Raw genomic sequence first — 7233 nt, forward strand, 5'->3', positions numbered from 1 at the left:
GGGAGGAGGCGGGGGCCGGCCGGGGCCTGCTTGGAAGGTGGGGTGAGCCCCGGCGTGGAGGCTGAGGGGGCGGCAGGACTCGGGCGTAACCTGGAGGGTCCCGGCCCCTGAGGGCACACAACGCGTGAATAGGTTTCAGGTGGGTGGGGGGTGGGGGGCGGAATTGAACGTGGTCGAGATGGATCCCATTCCTTCAGACCTTAACTTAGGTCCTGGGGGTGCAGTGGGAGGCCGGGAGATCTGGGTCTGCTGCCTAGAGAGCCGCTGGACGGAGTAGGGGACGCGGGGACGGGGTGGGACGCCTCCCTGGGAGGGGTGCCTTCTTGGTAGCCCTCGAAACCCCGGGCTTGGAAGGGGAGCGGCATACAGAGGACAGGCGTTTAGAGCCAGAAAACTCCTGGAGAGCCCAAAGGTTATGTGGTTTAGATCTGTGGGTGAAACCATTTACATCAGGACGTGAGTAGTAGTAGGAGTTTGGTACCAGTGTGGTGGGGACTCCGTGGCGGTGCAGGCTCATTAACTTGTGCGCATGCTAATAAGTCTGAAGAGCGCACGGGGGTAGGCCCCTCCTGTGCTTTGTCAGTTGCATCCTACACTGTCTGGATGCCCAATAGCTCTTTAATGTCCTGAGGTGTGAGAGAAATTTTTATAGGGCTATTAGAAGACTGGATTCCGAGTTGTGGACGGCTAGGATGAGCTGTTGATCTGGGCAGAGTGTTGGACAGGTAGTGAGGATGTCAGTTGATTTGTAGTGAGAGGAGGAGCATGAAAGCTTTGTGGGTTTTAGGGTTTGCTCTCCTACTTGCAATGAAATGGTGGGGGCCCACCTACCAGCAGTTGTTTAGGCATCTGCTTAATTCTCTTAGAATCATAGAATGTTAAAGACAAGAGGGAACAGAGGCATCATTTTACAGGGGCTCTTACCTGGATAGACTTGAAGGATTCATAGGTGAAATAGTGTCTGTGCACTTTCTGGTAGGGGCAAGTCAGTAGTTGTCAGCATTTTCTTTGGGGGGGGGGAGGTGTGTGTGGAGGGGAATTCAGTTCTCCACAGTTTTAACCCCCATGTGTTATAGATGGGAAATCCAGAGTCCCAAGCAGTCCAGTGTCTTGCCTAAAGCCAGCCAGTTGGCAGGTAGTAAAAGCAGAGCTAGAAGCCCAGTCTGCTAATTCCTATTCCTCTGCTCTCTCCATTACACCACTCTTGGAAATCTCTGCAGTGCTGAAAGACTTCCTGTGCTCTGCTCCTGCTTTTCAAGGCTCTGCCTGACTTCCTGTGTTAGCAAGGGAGCTGAATTTAAGCCTGGCATGTTTGCTGCTTGCTTCTTAGTCTCCTTTGCAGGGGCCACTCTTCTGTTAAAGTAACTCTCTTGATGTTTATTTTTGAATTCTTTTGTTTGCCTGTCAGGCCAGACCCGTGGAAAAAATATAGAGGAATATGGGGGGACTTCAGATGAGAGGTAGCTAACATTGGCTGGTTAGGAGTGGGTGCCAACTCCACTTGGTGTGTGTATGTATCTATGTGTATCTGTATCATTTATTGTTTCTGTCAGTGGTGGATAATCCTGAGGCTGAGGCTCCCTCTTCTTTCCCCTTCCTCCTGGGGCCTGTTATTTGCTTGTTACCTTTAAATTGGCTAAGGATAGCAGTATTTGGAAATGGAGCAGTGTATGGGGACTTCAGGGAGTGCAGAGGAAGGAGTAGATTAGGTCCTTTGGGCACAAATGGGCAATTTAGAGCCATTCCACAGAGAATATGTTTTTTTTTTTCATTCTGTATATTTGTGGGTCTTTATTTTTCACTTCATGCATTTTCATTGTTGTAGTTCCAACACACCATGGCACATAGGTATTCAAGTCTACATTGATTTTGCTCCCTGCCTTCGGATATCTGTATGCTTCTGGGAAAATCCCTTCTTTTCCAGCCTCTGTGTCCTTAGTTGTAAGATAAAGTTATGTGTGTGGGGTGATTTCTAAATTACCTTCCAGAACATATCTCAAACACGTTTTGTAAGGTGCTTGATGCTTGTTTAAGTGGGGAGAGGTGAAAGCTTTTTTTTTTTTTTTTTTAAAGATTTATTTATTTATGCATACAGAACTGGGGTAAAGGCCAGAGGTGCAGGGGCGGCGAGAGGCTTCACCAGAGACAGAGTGGGGAGCAGAACAGGCAGATCAAGGAAGTACACTGCTGAGGGGAGCAGCGGGTGGGTCAGGAGAGGTCTGCCACGCCATGTGGTCTCCTCCGGGGCAGGCGGGAATCGAACTCATGCTGAAGTGGCTTTAGCTTCTCAGTGTTGTGCTTTAACCCGCTGCGCCACCAGGGAGGGCCTGAAAGCTTTTTTTTAAAAAAAATAATATAATAGTTAATTTTTACATCATTTTGTGCTCTTTTCCATCTCAATTGTAATCCTTGTGGGCTTCCCATCACCAAATCATCCGTGTGCCATCACCACAGTCCAGCTCACTTCCCCCCACTCCATTTTTTATCCCATTCCTCACTCCGAGGTGAAAGATTTTTTAAAAAGTGTGTGTGTGTGTATTTTGGTGTAAATTCTAATGAAACAGGAGTACAGACATCACAGGCTAATGCTTGTCACATTAGACATTGTGTAATTTAGAGCCAAAGTATGCAGAGTACCCCTGAGTCCAGAAGAAGGAGGTGTTCATTCCTGCTGGAGTGCTCAAGAAGGCTTTATGAGGAAATTGACATTTGAAGTATAATTAGGAGTAAAGAAGAAATAATGTTCGTGAAAAGATAAAATTAAGCCTAACTTAACTCTAGGACTTTTCTATGTCATTCTGATTATCAAGACCAAACATTTAATAGTTACTCATTGACCTAACGTTTATTGGGCAACTGCTGTCTGCTAGGCACTTTTAGAGCCTAGGAAGTAGTTTAGTGAACAGAACAAAGACCCTTCTCTCAAGGAATGAATATTCTAATGGAAAGAGAGAGGAAAGAAAACAACGATGATTACATGGTGGCAAGAACTAAGAAGAAAAGTAAAGCAGGTACGGGCATAGAGAGTGATGGCTAGGGCTGACCTCTGATACATGACCTTTCAGGTTAGGGAATGGACCATGCAGATGTTTGAAAGAAGGTGGTTCAGGTAGAGGAGCTGTGGGTGCAGAGGCGTAGAGAAGGGTGTTTGTGGTATTTGAGAACAAGAGACCCATGTGGCTAGAGCAGAAGGATCAGGGGCTTGGCAGCCTCAGATGTTATCAGTGGTGTAAAAAGGCCCGTAGGCCCTGTGTAAATACATGCTGTAAAAATCATTGTCATCCTTCTTTTTGGTATATGGGTTTGTTTTAAAGCATGTTTGTTTTTTTTCCTCATAGCATAACCGAAATGGGTCTTTTCATAGCTCCTGCCAGGTAGCTTTCCCTGACAGTTTAGTTCTGCCATTCAGCTCCTCCTCTGCTGCCTGTTAAAGTGCTGCTTAATTATACATCAGCTGTGTTATCCCAATTATAATTGTTTTATTCTTCTTGTTTTCCCTAGTGAGGCTGGAAGTTTTAGAGGATGGGAGCTATACTTTCTTTGTGTTTATCCTTTATTATATTGACCAGTTTTAATGACATAGTAAGTAGTCAGTGCCACTAGTTGAAGTTGAAATTTATCTTTTAGAAATAATTAAGGGATAGAAAAGAAATCGTGAAAGTTAGGGACTAGAGTACCTTCTCAATCTTTTGCGTGTCAAAGGATTAGCCCTTTTTAAAAGCTGATGGTAATTTACAGGGGTTAATTTCCTCAGGTTAATTACTAAATGGGGCTACACCTGTAGGAGGTAGGCACCAAAGTCGGGCCCTGTTGAATTACAGCTCCACAGCTTTTGGAGTTGATTATTACTCCCCAAAATACCACACAGGGGAAAGAGAGTCTTTGGTGCTTACATATAATCCTTAGGTTTAGAAGGAAGCCTGGGGAGAGAGAAAAGACCTGCCCTTTCAGGATCTAAGCTTTGTGTGGGTGGAACACAATTTAGCATAGCCCAGGAAGGCAGGGAGAAATAGAGAACCCTGAACTATGGAATAGGTGGAAAAGACAAATTCAACTTGAAGATTGAAATATGGTTTGAGAAGTGCATTTTGTTGGAAATATTGTACTCTAACCTAGTGGAAAGTTAAATGAGTGCGAAGTATAAGCGCTAGCAGTTTATTCCACTTAAAGCAAATCTGATATGTATGAAACCTGGGCTTTAGAAAACATACCAGATAATGAATTCTTTTGATCAGCTTTTCTAGTGAAAATAAACAATCTGATGAACAAAACTTCAATTTGGGTGCAACTTTCTAGGAACTTAGCTGCTGTATAAGGCAAGGTGCTCCTTAATTACTACTCAGAGTTTTCAGCACTGTTCTTCACGGCAGTGAAATGTTGGCATGTGATTTTCGTGTGGCTCAGTAACCGCTGCTGACGGTAGAGTCTAAGTCCAGTTCAGCCCTGTGCGTCAGCAGCTGTTCATGTCAGTGGCGGATGCTAGCTGCAGGAGTTCTTCTTACCTGGCCTCAGGGAAGCTTCCAGGGAGCCTGTTGTTGCTGTGTGGCTGCTGTGTTGTTGAGTTCAGTTTTCCATTTGTTTCTGGCTTTCTTTGCTTCTGGGTGGCTATCTCTGGACTTTTCATTTGGGTATTTGGTACTGACATTGAACGTGGGGCTAACATCTGAGTGAACTTTCTTTCCAACTAATTTCTCACTAAAATATTTAAATTCGTGGCCTTCCCTGATAGTGCAAGGAAGTAAAGTGCAGCACTATGAAGCGCTCTGCAACCGCTGTAGCATGAATTCCATCCCTGGCCAGGGAGGCGATGTGCAGGGCATAGCAGACCTCTCTTGTCTCCCCACAGAAAACCACAGACTGGGGGCTTAGGCAACAGAATTTGATCTCTTGCAATTCTGGAGAAGTCCAAGATCAAGGTGCCAGAGGAGTTAGTGGAGGACTCATAGCTTATAGATGGCTTCACAGTAAGAATACTGTGTGTTCAGATAGCTTTTCTCGTTGTACATACCTACAGAGAAAGAAAGCTTACCTTCCTCCTCTTCCACCACATAAGGGTACTAATTTCATCATGCAGCCCCAATTCTTGCCCCCTGATCGAAACCTGGTAACCTCCCAAACACCCCCACCTCCAAATATCACATTGCGGGTCAGGGCTTCAACATACTAACTTGGGGGATCATGGACATTCAACCTGTTACTACCAGAGGGTTAAATATTGTAGGTGGAGAAACTGACGCAAAGTCATGTAAAATGATATTTTTTCAAGTCTCAAAAAAATCTGAATTTATAACTGGAAGGGGAAAGTCAGATTTGAATTTAAGGTAGAATTATTTCTCAGCTTGACTCGAGATAAGCCTGAGTGTGCCCCCCCTCAACTCCCTCTTCCATTTTCTAGCATTGTCCTTTTTTTCCTATCACGCTGACATGTGAACATGACAGATGCTAACTAGAGGTTTAACTTTCATTTTGCTAGGAAGCAGGCTGGTGCAGACAAACCTGTGGAGAAGGAAGCCAGAGGACCACTTGCTGTAACCCAGAAAGCTTGTCTCGCTGGCCCCCTCTCAGGCCATCAGCTTGATGTCAGGCTTCAATGATTTGTAGAAGCAATAAAGGTGATCGATTTAGTGAATGAATTTTTTTTTGGTAAGCATTTGTAAAGCATAGAAAACATTTATTGTGGGCAAAAACTGCACATTCCCTTCAGAGACAGAAGGGAAGAGTCGCAGAGACGATGGAGAGGAAGTGGCGGTAATCGGAGCACCCACACAGATGGAGCAAGGGGTGGCAAATGCATCTGGTGCTGTAGGTGGCCCTGTGAGGATTGAGTTTCTCATTCTCCTCTGCAGCCCCGATACAAGCAGGCGGCTTACATGGCTAAGGTTTCATTATCTAATCCATCACAGATCAGCTTGAATAAACCCATTGGCTGGTGCTGATCTAGTTAGGAGGGTTTTGCAAAGCTGCTTGAGCCAGGATTGGGACAAATCGGATCAGAACTGCCCTGTGAATCCTCACCATATTTCTGTAACTTGGTGGATAAATCCAGAGAGGGTGTGTGTGTGTGTGTGTGTGTGTGCGTGTGCGTGTGTGTGCGTGTGCGTGCGCGCGTGCGCGTGCACAGTCAGTGCTGAGTATTTTCAAATGTTAAGGGACTCTGAGAGGAAAATACACTTAATCTATCTGATATATTTCTCTAATCTATAACCAAGTTGCTCTGATAGATTGAGTCTGAAAATTCTTGGTCACTAATGCTCAAGAGTGACCTTTAAAAGTAGCATTTGAGATTTTCATTTGTAGTCACTCAGTTGTGACTTCTCTGAGTGATCATTTAGTCCAAGACTGCATGATGTAGGTCCCATCTTAGTTTTTAAAGGGGGAGACATTGCTGTTATTGCTGTCGACTGTAATCTGTGATCATACTTGTTATCCGTATATATTTGACGGTTGGTGTAGTGACAGTCACTATATTTGGAGTTTCTCATAATGAGCTGCTCTAATGATTATTAAAAGTGCCTAACCGGGCACTGAGTATTTATTTCTTGCCTGCCTTCTAACCTGTTGTTCAGCACTTAACGAATTCTTGCTTACTGCTTGATCAGTGTGGGGTCTTTACGAGGGGCACACTTCAGCTGATTAGCTGTCAGAGCTGGGAACTACTAGAGAGTAGTTCTGGGACACCTAGTTTGCCCCTCACTGGGGTGAAGGAGGTACTGGACCTGGTCATTGTGGTCTCTTTTTTTGTTAGAGGAAAAGGAGTCATTTGATTCTTTGTCAATTACTGAATTTACACCACCTGTGGGATCTCCCTTGGGAGTGTGGGTGACAAGGGCATTGGTGGTTTCGGTGGTATGTGGGTGCAGGAGCAGTGATGATGTCATCTGTGTTTCAGTTGTATAAGGCTTGTTGGTTTAATATGTTGCATCATATAGGTGATACTTTTTGTTCTCATTTTGGCTTATGGAAATTGAGCTGGGAAGCCTTTGTCTCTTGTCTCTTTCCAGTCTCTGAGCCTGCCCTCCAAAGTACTGGGAGTACTGTCAGAGTAAAGTCATTTGACTGCTTGTCTTTGACTTGAGGATAAGCCATTTTCTCACCTGACCTGACCCCTGCCTGCCCTTCTAGCTGCACCTCCTATGTTCTTCCTCTCAGACCATGCTCAAGGGCTTGGGGTTTCACCAGTGAAATGTTTTACATAGGTTGATTCATACCTCTGTGCTTTTGATCTCTATCTAC

Source organism: Condylura cristata, unplaced genomic scaffold, assembly GCF_000260355.1.
Source record: "Condylura cristata isolate star-nosed mole 26May11 unplaced genomic scaffold, ConCri1.0 scaffold00004, whole genome shotgun sequence".
Lineage (NCBI taxonomy): Eukaryota > Metazoa > Chordata > Mammalia > Eulipotyphla > Talpidae > Condylura > Condylura cristata.